Genomic DNA, 13,626 nt, shown 5'->3' with positions numbered 1-13,626 from the left:
GAATGAATTTTGGAATCCATCACATGTTTGAATTCTTGGATCCGTTGAAAGCAATTTTGCTTTCTTTCTTCTTTGGTTTCGGATCATGCACGAGGAACTTTCATCAAATATAAAATTGGGCTTGGTTGCAACAACATTTAATCTGGCCCAATAATAACATTTGCTTTCCTGATAGATTTTAGATCAAGCATTGGATCTTAAGCATATAACACAATTGGGCTTGAAGCAACCAAAATCATTTTGGACCAAGAAAATTATTCAGCCACAAGAAACTAACTCATATTAATGCTGAATATTTTAATCATTGGGCTAGCAACATTTCTTTTTATTTCGGCCCAATTTAGAACCTGCAACAAAATTATTAATTAACATATGTTAAATGAGAATCAAATTAATAATTTTGTTAATCAAATATTTCAATAATGTTTGTTCGTCATCAAAATTAAATTTGAGTTTTCCAAACTCATCAATCTCCCCCTTGATGACAAACATTATTAAAATTGAAATGGAAAGAAATTTAAAGATTGAGTAAAGTATACTCCCTTTGAATTTGAATTTCTCCCCTTTTCAAATTGTCACATGGCTCCCCCTTAATATATGCCATTTTTTACTAAGGGAAGCACTAACCTGTAACAATTTTAATCAAGCTTCAAGTAACAATGTTATTCAACATATTAATTTTGAAAATGTTGAATGCTTGATTTATGAGCAGAATTGGATGATAATTAAAACTCATTTGTTATCAATAAATTGATTTTCTGCTCAAACCTTTACACACATCAAAAAATTGTTGCTCAAAAATTATTCAAATATTTTTCCCAGACAGGATATCAGAGCAAGATTATGGAAAAAATATTTTGAAGCACACATGATCAAAACATGGCAGTTGTTACATAGTTTAAGGAACTGCCAAAAGTATCAAGCATATTAACCATGATGAAACAGAGTAATATAATCATGCACATTCATCAAGGTTAATTAACAACCAGTCATCCATGTAATCAAAACAAATGCATTGCTAAATCATTATAAACTAAATGCCAAATGCATTTCCAGCAGCAGTAATCATAGTGAACCAAAAGCAATATCAACATGCAATATCAAATGTATCCTTTTAACAAGGATGATCATGAATTTTCAAACGTAAATTTCATCCCCTGTTCCATGTTCATCCCTATTTTTCATTTCAATTTTCAGCACTTTCTCCACCTTTTATCATTAAAGGGGCACCTGCAAGAAGGATTTAACATGGAAGCATAATATGCAAAATATAAAAAGTGTCTACAAAGTATCACAGAGTTAGTGTTCCAACAGAAACAAGCCAAAACAAAGTACTGAATTGAGCCTAAGTGCCAATATCAAACAGTAAACATAAGTTTAATCATCAGAAAGATTAAAGTCAGATCCCTCAGCCCCTGCTTCACTACCAGCTTCATCATCAAGGCTTTCAAGCATTAAACCGACCCTTTCTTGGCATTTCTTCCAGGCCGTCTCATTTTCATATGCAAGTTTGCGAGCAGATTTGTGAAATTGAACCATGAGCTCGGACATGTTTGAGAATTCTGTGAGAATGTCTCTTAGGGACTCGGTTGCTTTTGAGGATTCTGGCTGGCTCTCAAAGTCATCATCAGAGGCTATAGATTTCTTTCCCTTTTTAACAGCCCCGCCTCCTTTGATCATAGAGACCTTGTTCTCTACATCCTCATTTGTTAAATCTACCTTAAAGTACTCAAAGATGCACGTGAGAAACATTCCATAAGGTAAATTAGCCTTTTTTGTACTCTTTACAGACTCCCACATATGTCTAATCATTAGATAACTAAATGAAATGGAAGATGAAGTAACAAGAGCAAATATTATGAGACAGTCAGATACGGTTACCCTGTTATGAGAACCACTTTGAAGAGTGAGAATGTGAGTTATGATGCGGTGCAGCAGGGAGTTGGTTGGGCTCAAAGCCTTGTGAGTAGGAACGGTTCCATCCAGTCCAAAGAGATTTTCACAGATTTGATGAAGAACTTGTTTGTATGCAACCCCAACATGTGAATCCCATTTATCACTCATGTAAACCTTCGGCCCTTCATCAACGTAACCAAGGGCAGAAGCAATTGTCTCAGCATTCAGAGTGATATGCACCCGTTTCACATAGGAGTGAAGGCTGCCATCAATATATCTCAGATTTGCATAAAACTGTCTCACCAACCCTGGGTAAACCATTTTGTGAATAAGAAGCAATGGTGACTGATAAACCCATATTTCATGAGTTCTTTTGTGCTTAATTTGAGTGATTTATACAATCCTTCACCTACTTATTCACATTAATTGCATGGTTTTACTTTCCCTTCCTTATTATGTGATGTAAATGAAAAACATGTTTCCTAAGCTTTAAAATTAATTAATTTAATTACCTTTATTTCCATTCGATGCCATGATTAGTGTGTTGAGTAGTTTCAGATTTTCTAAGGCAGAATGACTTAAAGGATGGAAAAGGAAACATACTAAAATGAAAGGAGAAAGTAAAACGAAGCTTTAAGGAAACTGGTATCCACGCGATCGCATGGATGACGCGATCGCGTGCCAGAAGCGAAGATGCAGCGACGCGGCCGCATGACTGACGCGACCACGCGCCTTAAGCAGAACGTACATGATGCAGTCGCATGACTGACGTGACCGCGTGGCAAGGAAAAGCTCCGAATGACATGACCGCGTGATCCACGCGGACGCGTGACAGAGGCCATGTATCCGAATTTACAGAATACGCCCCCAGCGAATTCTGAAGCCCTTTTTGGCCCAGATCCAAGTATAGACAGCATAGACCAAGAGGTTATAAAGTGTGGGAATGCACCCATTCAAGGGGAGCTCGCATATTTTATTTTTTTCAATGATTTAGATTTAGTTGAGAGGGAGATCTTCCCCTCTCTCTCTTAGGATTTAGGATTTTTTCTTGCTTTAAGAGTGACTCTCGATCCAGGTTTTATATTTCTTTGTTTTAAACTTCCCTTTTACTTTATCTATTTATTTCAGTATCTGAGTTGGCTATTTACCTTTATAATTGGATTTATGAATTCTTCCATGTTACAGACTGTTATTTGAATTAATGATAATTGAGGTATTTTCAGGTTATAATTGTTCTCTTTAATTTAAGTTACCATTGCTTCCCATCTAAGGACATTTTTATTATTCCAGCAATTTTACTTTTTCCCCTTTTGGTCCTGGTTAAGAATTCAGTAACTCAACAGTTATTAAACTCAACATAATTGATAATCGTTATCTTGCTAATTGAGCTGAACTTAAGTAATCCCAACCTTTTCTTAGGAAATAAATAGGATTCAAAGGTCAATTTAATTAGTCCCTTGACTTTCCTTTGCCCTAGTAAAGGTTGACCAAGTGGAGTTTAGATTCAACTTTCATTATAGTTGAGAGAGATAACTACGTTGGACCTCCAACTTCTCTTACCTTGCCAAAAGTATGCTTTATAGTATTTATTTATTTTAATTGCCATTTACTTTACTTGTCATTTAAATTACTTGCTTCTCATCTTCTAAACCCCAATTACAACCTTTATAGCCAATAATAAGAACATACTTCCTCGCAGTTCCTTGAGAAGACGACCCGATGTTTGAATACTCGGTTAACAATTTCTAAAGGGGTTTGTTACTTGTGACACCCAAAACGTTTGTACGAAGGGATTTTTGTCGGTTTAGAGACTATATCTACAACGCAACTGTTTCTATGAATCTCTTTACTGGTAAAAATCCTTAACGTCAAAATGGCGCCGTTGCGGGGGAACTGCTAACGTGTGCCTTATTATTGGTTATTGTAAATATTTTTTCTTTTGCTTGTTTATTTATTTTTGTTTTTCCTTTTTATCTTTATTTGCTACTATGAACTTTCACCCCTCTCGCTTTGAGTTTGGTTCTAATATTGTTAAAGGAAATAGAAGTTACAGTAGGAATGTGCATCAAGGTCAGACCAATCAAGGATGGATGGAACCAAGAGGATCTAATCAACCCTTTTGGCAGCAACACCCTCCGAGATATCCTGGACAAAGACCATTCTACAGTGCATACCCAGCTGAAAGACATGGTGGACAACCTTGTAACTACCAACAAGCCCCACCCCGTGCACATAAACCATCCTTTCAACATAACCTCGAACCACCACACTCACAAGCTTCTCTTCACCATTCGCCACCATATGATCCTTCCTTACCCCAATACCAATCCAATCACTCCCAATCACCACCACTTTCCTTTGTATCATGTCCAAGTCCAGCAACCCAAGAAGCAGAGACTCGCCTAAAGGAAACAGTAATTAAATTTCAAACAACCATTCAACAACTGGAGCAAGCGATAATTCAATGGGCTTCTAGGCGCTCAAATACACAAGGATCAGCCACAGCTCCATGTGGGCAGCCCAATGAAGAGCGTAGCATGAAGGAGATACCAGAAACTCCAGTGGACAAGATAGAGAATGAATTTGTACTAGAACAATTAGAAGAAGCTGTCTTTGTTCAAGAAGAAGAGTTGGTTGAAGACCTAGGAGATGCTGAACTTCCATGGGAATCCAGAATTGAGAAAAACTCCGTCCAGGATGCTATAGTTGACGCTAAGGAGGATACTGTACAATCTCCAAGGCAAGTCGTTTATGAGGAATCAGATGGAATAATCCAAGAAGCAAATTCCCTTGATGATGATAGTCACAAGCCTAGCTCTTTTGGTGATGAACTTGCATCCGCAAGTGAATTCTCTGAGATCGAAGAATCTTCTCCAAGTGAATATGAAGATGATGCGGAGGTAGATTTCTCTCAACCTCCAATCTATGACTCAAGTGATGAGGAAGACATAGAAGACTTTGACCAGGACACAGATACAATTGAAGATCTTTGCAAAGAAGTGGAGGAATTCACAGAAGAGCACAAAGAAATGGAACTTGCAGAACCACCAAAAATACCTATCCCAAGGCCATTACTACCTAATATAAGCTTCAAGTGGGTACAATCCTTAACTTATAACTTTACTTATTCACTTGAATATGGTTTGCTAGAAACAGATGGCCAGCTTAGAGCTCTCTGCGGCTTTAAGAGTAAGAGGGAAATGGCTCGTACTCAGAGCTGGTGCACAAGGTTCAATAAGGTTTCACGCTTCACCTCGAAGTACACGGATTGGTATCATGCTCAATTGCAAGGATCACGGAGAACGTTAGTCACCACGGTGAGATTCTACTTTTTAAGCCGCCCGGATGGAGACATGTAGATCAAGACTGAGGCGGATTTAAAAGCAAGGCTTGGAATCCTGGGGTTTATTCTGACATTTGTCACCCCGGGAGCCTAACAATCTGTTTGAAGCTGCTCAGAAGCTTCACATGCCTAGTTTGGGACCCCAGAGGCTATTGGCATTCCAAGCACTGGTGGAGATTTTTAGATGAATTTAAACATAAACCACCATAACAGGATACTCCTCCAATGTCCAACTTAAGGACTTTAACTAAAAGTGCTAGGTGGGAGACAACCCACCATGGTATGGTCGCTTCTTTTTCAATTTATTTCTTGATTATTGCTTTCATTTTTCCTTTTTCATTTTAATTTATTAAACCTGGAATCATGCATAGTATTCATGTTAATCATTGCATTCTGCATTTTTCATGTGCATTAAAAAAAGGTGCACGACGCGACCGCATGCCCCATGCGATCGCGTCATACTACGAAAAACACCACCCGCGCGACCGTGTGACCCACGCGGCCGCGTGATATATATACCGGCGTAAAGATCCAACGAACAGAAAGTTAGGCTGGAATCGTGCGGCCCTTGTGCATTTTGCACAAATTGGCCCACGCGATCGCATGCCCCATGCGATCGCGTCACTTGCACAATATCAATCCCACGCGACCGCGTGAGCGACGCGATCGCGTCGCATGTATTGCACATCACTCCAAAAGGAGACAGAGAGTTGCGCTAAAACGGCGCTGGAGTCGTGCGTTTAGCACAAATTCCAGCGACGCGATCGCGCGACCCACGCGATCGCGTCACCTCTCTTTCCCCCCTCTCAAGCGATCACGCGCCCCACGCGATCGCGTCACTCCCATTTTCACCCCATCCACGCGACCGCGTGCCCCACGCGGCCGCGTGGATTCGAAAGTATAACCCCCCAGCCACGCGAACCCTATCAGTCGCACAGCCCTCCACCCCCAACCCTCTTCTCCCTCCCTGCTCTTCTGGCACCACCACCCAGCCGCCACCGCCCACCACCCAGACGCCGCCGCTGTACCACCCCTCCCCTTCTTTCTTCTTCTTTCTTCCTCTCTCCTCCCCTCTCCACCACTGCCCTCCGCGACCACCGCCTACCACCGCCGGCCATCCAGCCGCGCCCCCCTTCTCCGCCACCCACCCGCAGCCCCCCTCTATCACTATCCCTAAAACCCTACCCCCTTTTCCCCTCTTCCACCGCGCCGCCGTGCCCCGCCACCGCGCCGGACATCACCGCCGCCCCCACCCAGCCGTTTCTACCCCGTTCTGCTTCTTTCGCCTTCCAGGTTCCGCAACACGCACTCCCTTTTATCCGTTCGTCGTTTTTCTGTAATTTTTTCTGTTTCTGTTCATAATTAGGATAGATAGATATGCATGTTGTAGTGGAATTTTTAGGTTGTTAGGTAGCTTAGGCTGTGGTTAGTGGATCTAGGTCTGTTTACTTGCACTGTTCCTGTTTCTGTTTTATCATAACTGCAATTCTGCTGTTCCTGTGACCTCGTTCATATGCTGTGATTTCTTGCATTTGTTGCTTGTTACTCTGAATTTTCCTATTTCTATTAATTATAGGCAACTACAGCAAGTTTTTAATTCATATGAACTGCTATGATTGCTGTTTATTTTCCGGAAAAATCCAATTTTAGCCGGAATGCTACCCAAATTTTTTGTAAATTATTTTCATTCATGTTTTGGTTTGGCATTTCTGAACTCTGTTTTACTCTGCTTTACCCAAACCGTCTCATGAATGCTATGTCAGACTTTCTTATCCTCTTTGGTTTCCTGGTTCATAAACTGCATTTGTGATTCACTGATTCCAATTTGTGCTTTCTTTATTTCTATTCGAATCAGCATCACCCTGTTTTCCCTGTTCGATTATGAGTACTTCTATTCTTACCTGTGAATCCTTGTTATATGAATTTTTTCTCTATGCCACTTACTTTAACCCGCACTTTACTAACTCACTATTTTAATTTACTAATTTCTTTTTCAAATTCTAACCATACTAACCCTTTTGATCTCTTTTCTGATTATTTTCACTTTCCTCTAACTTTCTAACCATGGCATATTGATTATTTTTCCATTTCACATATTCAATCACATTTCATATACTCATTTTCCTTATTTTATTTCTCCTTTGCCGCTTTGAGTTTCCTTTGTTTAATTGCCTATTTGCTTTACTATTTTTATCATATCCTGGTTTTCTATTTTTCAGGATGTCTGCCTGACAAAGGAAAGGAAAAGGCAAGGCTACTGGCAAGCGCAAGCGAGGAGATTCCTCCCAGTCCATCATTGCTCTAATGCATGATTCTTCATGGCGGGAGAAGAACTTCACACAGCAGGAGAAAGCTGACCAGCTGCTTCCTGCAAATGATCCAATAAAATTTGCAAACCGGTACTGTGAACTGAAGTACCCAGCTTTTGCAAACTCCAGAAATCTATACCTGGAACGAACTCTGAAGATCCCAGAAGCACTCCAGCAGTACACCACTGAGCAAATCAAGCAAAGGGGCTGGTTCTTTCTAGAGAGAACACTGACAGAGGTCAACGCATCTTGGGTCTGGAAATTCTACTGCAACTACTACCTCACCACCCTAGATGCAGTGAACCTGAGAGAAAAACAAATTCTAGTCACTGAAGAGGCCTTAGAGGACATTCTCTGGTTCCCAGCCAAGTCCGATCAGCCTGATGGTTATTCAAAGGCTGAGGAGGACATGCGTCAGATGCAGTTTGATTGGGATGCCGTGAAGGCACGGATAGCTCTCGACTCGACAGTTCCTTGGGAGATGGGTCAGGACACTACCATGCCTAGAGGGATCAAGAGAGCGTACTTAAATGATGAGGCTCGGTTATGGCACCAGATTTTGAGTAATTATGTGATGCCGAGCACTCACGAGATGGAGATCCCGGCTGTTATGATCACCCTCCTTTGGTGTGTGATGGAGGGGAAGGACATTTATCTGCCACGTTTCATTCGGCACTATATGGCCAGGGTCCACGTCTGAGGCACCCTCCCTTTTCCGTATCTGGTTACACAGCTTGGCCGTCGAGCTGACGTGCCATGGGAGGATGCCGATGAGAGACCACCAGCGGCGGATTGCAGGAAGATCATTCCGCACAGCTGGAACTTCTTAGCCCTGGGCCACAGACCACCACCATTCATTGCTACTGATGAGACAGCCCCACCGTCTGCTAGACCCTCTTCCTCCACTGCTGCACCACCTACCCCTGCTACCACCACTGCACCTCCACCTGCCACAGAGCCCGTCTATCACCTGGTGCACCGCTTGTTTCGACGACTTGACCAGATGGAGCGTCGCAACAAGCGGCGCTATGAGCACCTAAAGCTGATGATACGATTCGGTGACATCCCCTCCGAGCCCAACACACCATCCGAGGCATTTGAGGAAGAGGCGGATGCACCCAAGGCAGAGACCCATCCCCAGGAGGCAGCACCAGCCGCACCACAGGCAGCGGTCCCACATCAGATTGAGGCTGCGGATCTTGAGATTCCGATCCAGTCAGCACCTCCTCCACAGCAGCCAGACCCTCAGCCCACCACCACCACTGAGACTCCAGCTACCATCCCTCCAAGTGATGACACTCCTTCACACCCGGCTTGATTGAGCATCGGGGACGATGCTTCCTTTTAAGTGTGGGGAGGTCGCCATCTCTGGCGTTTATTTTGGTGAACCACTACATACTTTTTCTTTTATTTTGGATATTTTTCTGTATTTTTCTTTTTACTGTTATTTTCTGAGTACTTATACATTGCTTTTATGTATTTTTACTCTATTTTCTGAATTTGCATCTTTAGTTCATATTTTAGCCATTTAGTTTATTTTAGTTATTTAGTTTAGTTTGCAATTCTGATTTATTAGTGGATTAATTAGTATAGTTTACCCTTTTTAGCATAAGATAGTATAGTTTAAATTGAAAAATATAAAAAGGAAGTAAGCTAGGAAATTGAACATATCAGATTTAAATCCATAAACCTTGTATATAGCATTACATGATGTAGTTAAGCTGACAACATTTCATCAAGGAGGAACATTAAAACTTTAAAAGCTACCCTAAATAATTTTTTTATGAGAATAATGAGAATTTTTAACTAAACCTGCATACAATATATGAATGATATATGATGCTTGAGTTAGAGAACACACAGCCTGTGAGTCTTGAGCTTAATTATATGGTTGCATTCAAACCATAATTTCATTTCTGTGTGTTTCAATTCTTTTTATTCTGATGTTCTTTACTTTGCTTTAATCTATATGTCCAATTATAGAATATAGAATGTAGATACATACCAAAAGAATGATTGAGGCCATCGTTTGATTTTAGCTCACTTACCCCAAAAATAGCCTACCTTTTACATCATCCTTGTTAGCCCCCTTGAGCCTTTTAAAACCCTTTATTCTATTTAGCCAAATTACTAGCCTTAAGCAGAAAAACAAAAGAAAATCCCAAGTGAATCCTTGGTTAGCTTAAGATAGAAAATTATAAATAGAGTAAAATGTGGGAAACCTTTTGGGAACATGGGTGATAGAAACAAAAGGGGTAGAGAAGTTAAAAGAGATAAAATAAATTTGGGAAGCATGCTCATGAGAAAATCAAAGTGATTTAATTGCCATGTGCCTTGAAAAAAAAATTTATTTTTCAGCATTTAATAAAAAGGGATACAAAAGAAATTCTCCAGTGCAAAAATAAAAACAATACACATGGGATAAAAATAAAAAGTGAAACATGAGCATGTAACAATAAGTGGGATAATATGGGAGAATAGGTAAAGAAGTTTTATCTTGCTAAATATGTATGTTAGGTGAGATCTTAGTCTAATTAAGGATTCACTTATTAGCTCACTTAACCCTATACATAAATCCTTACCTTTACCTTGGCCCCATTACAACCTTAATTAAAGACCTCATGACTTTTTTGTATGACTATATTCTATAATTGTTGATTGGTTAGATGAAGAACAAAGCTATAGAAAGTAAGAATAAAAAGAAAAATAGAGTGAATAAACCCAATAAACACTGAGTGACTAGAGAGTAAACACAAAATCCAGTGAGGGTTCTATAACTCATCAACATATATCTGTGCTTATATTTACTAATTATTTTGCAAGTTTGTACAATGTTTTCTTTCCCATCTCATTTGCTAAAATGCTTTATTATTTAAGGGTTGGCTATATATATATATACATGACTCCTTGAGAATGTGAATTAACTTGACTACATGTAAGCTTTATATATGAGTGAATAATTTAGAGTTGCATGATGCATCATTCATTTAGGTAGTTGCATTTAAATTAGGTTGCATTGCATGACATTCCATCACTTTGACCTTAATTATTTACCTTGGATTTAGCATGAGGACATGCTAGTGTTTAAGTGTGGGGAGGTTGATAAACCCATATTTCATGAGTTCTTTTGTGCTTAATTTGAGTGATTTATACAATCCTTCACCTACTTATTCACATTAATTGCATGGTTTTACTTTCCCTTCCTTATTATGTGATGTAAATGAAAAACATGTTTCCTAAGCTTTAAAATTAATTAACTTAATTACCTTTATTTCCATTCGATGCCATGATTAGTGTGTTGAGTAGTTTCAGATTTTCTAAGGTAGAATGACTTAAAGGATGGAAAAGGAAACATACTAAAATGAAAGGAGAAAGCAAAACGGAGCTTTAAGGAAACTGGTATCCACGCGATCGCATGGATGACGCGATCGCGTGCCAGAAGCGAAGATGCAGCGACGCGGCCGCATGACTGACGCGACCACGCGCCTTAAGCAGGACGTACATGACGCGGTCGCATGACTGACGCGACCGCGTGGCAAGGAAAAGCTCCGAATGACGCGACCGCGTGACCCACGCGGACGCGTGACAGAGGCCACGTATCAGAATTTACAGAATATGCCCCCAGCGAATTCTGAAGCCCTTTTTGGCCCAGATCCAAGTACAGACAGCATAGACCAAGAGGTTATAAAGTGTGGGAATGCACCCATTCAAGGGGAGCTCGCATATTTTATTTTTTTCAATGATTTAGATTTAGTTGAGAGGGAGATCTTCCCCTCTCTCTCTTAGGATTTAGGATTTCTTCTTGCTTTAAGAGTGACTCTCGATCCAGATTTTATATTTCTTTATTTTAAACTTCCCTTTTACTTTATCTATTTATTTCAGTATCTGAGTTGGCTATTTACCTTTATAATTGGATTTATGAATTCTTCCATGTTACAGACTATTATTTGAATTAATGATAATTGAGGTATTTTCAGTTTATGATTGTTCTCTTTGATTTAAGTTACCATTGCTTCCCATCTAAGGACATTTTTATTATTCCAGCAATTTTACTTTTTCCCCTTTTGGTCCTGGTTAAGAATTCAATAACTCAACAGTTATTAAACTCAACATAATTGATAATCGTTATCTTGCTAATTGAGCTGAACTTAAGTAATCCCAACCTTTTCTTAGGAAATAAATAGGATTCAAAGGTCAATTTAATTAGTCCCTTGACTTTCCTTTGCCCTAGTAAAGGTTGACCAAGTGGAGTTTAGATTCAACTTTCATTATAGTTGAGAGAGATAACTACATTGGACCTCCAACTTCTCTTACCTTGCCAAAAGTCTGCTTTACAGTATTTATTTATTTTAATTGCCATTTACTTTACTTGTCATTTAAATTACTTGCTTCTCATCTTTTAAACCCCGATTACAACCTTTATAGCCAATAATAAGAACATACTTCCTCGCAGTTCCTTGAGAAGACGACCCGAGGTTTGAATACTCGGTTAACAATTTCTAAAGGGGTTTGTTACTTGTGACACCCAAAACGTTTGTACGAAGGGATTTTTGTCGGTTTAGAGACTATATCTACAACGCAACTGTTTCTATGAATCTCTTTACTAGTAAAAATCCTTAACGTCAATGACCATTTGAGACTATCAAACAGGGGTTGTAGATTGATTCCTTTGGAGGACAGAGACTCGAGATTCACTAAGTAAGAGGGGCACAGATGCCGTTTTTCCAAGACTTCTTTATAGAATTCATAGAAGGCACAGGTAGAGAACCTTGAAGGATCAAAATGTGAGTGTGGTTTGTGAAACTTATTTTTGAAATCCATTGAACCAAGGTTCGTGGGTTCTCTGGTCTCATGAAGCACGAAACCCTTGGCCTTTTGAGAGCTCTTTCCGGATGCATGGGGAGTTGATCTCTTCGGTGGTGAAGGTAGTGGAGACGGAATGGGTGATGTGTGAGACTCTTCTTCTTCTTCCACGGGATGTTTTCCTTTCTTCTTTCTTGAAGAGATTTTCGTGGCAATGACCTTCCTTCTCATGGTGTCGGTTTGCTTTGAGGGAGGTGAGGGTGAAGATGATGATGTAGAGTGAATATGGATGTGAGTATGAGATTGTGGAGTGGACGGTTTTTGAGAGAATAGGATCCTTTCACTTTTCCTGGGGGCAGTTTTCTTTTTCATGGTTGGGAGAATGGAGCAGTTTGAATATGAAAGGGTAAGGAAGGCCGAAAGATGTGAGGGAGAAGGGAGGTTAGTGGTGCAATAAATGTGGAGTGGAGAGAGATAGTGGAGGGAGTTATTAACCATTAATGGCGTGGTTATTAACTAGAGAAGTTTTTCAAAAACTAAAAAAGGGAGTTTCCTTGAATCAAGGGATTAGTTGGAAGGAAAGATTTGATCTGACAACAAGCTTCTTCCAACAAGATTTGATAAGACAACTAAGGAATTTTGTGATTTTATTTTTTAAAAAAATGAGGAACTAACAAAACTGTCATGGTGGGGTCAAGGAATTTTGGTGGGGCTCACGAAACTTAAATTCTGTGCTGCCTCCCCCTTAATTATAGCTCTTCCATCATGCCCTCATTTTTATCTCGTCCAATCCTACGAGACAAAACTGAACAGAGTCAAAAATTCACAAGTTATCAATGGAACTTAAATCAAACATTCCCAAACTTTTTCTTAAGGTGCAGAATCTGTCTTCACAGAGGGGTTTTGTAAAAATATCAGCAATTTGGTCTTCAGATTTTACAAATTGAATATCAATAGTACCCTTTTGCACATGCTCTCTAATAAAATGATATTTTATCTCAATGTGTTTGGTTCTTGAGTGCAGAACATGATTTTTTGAAATATTTATAGCACTCATATTATCACAAAATAAGGGTATACTATTGATTTTTAATTTGTAATATTCTAATTGTGTTTTTAACCAAATTAATTGAGAACAACAAGCAGATGCAGAAATGTATTCTACTTCAGCCGTGGATAAAGCCACTGTGGCTTGCTTCTTGCTTGACCACATGTTGAGTGAGCTTCCAAGGAAGCAACACATGCCGGATGTGCTTCGTCTATCCACTCTATCTC

Source organism: Arachis hypogaea, chromosome 20 (assembly GCF_003086295.3).
Source record: "Arachis hypogaea cultivar Tifrunner chromosome 20, arahy.Tifrunner.gnm2.J5K5, whole genome shotgun sequence".
NCBI classification, from domain to species: Eukaryota; Viridiplantae; Streptophyta; class Magnoliopsida; order Fabales; family Fabaceae; genus Arachis; species Arachis hypogaea.
Note: the sequence above shows the minus strand (reverse complement) of the source record.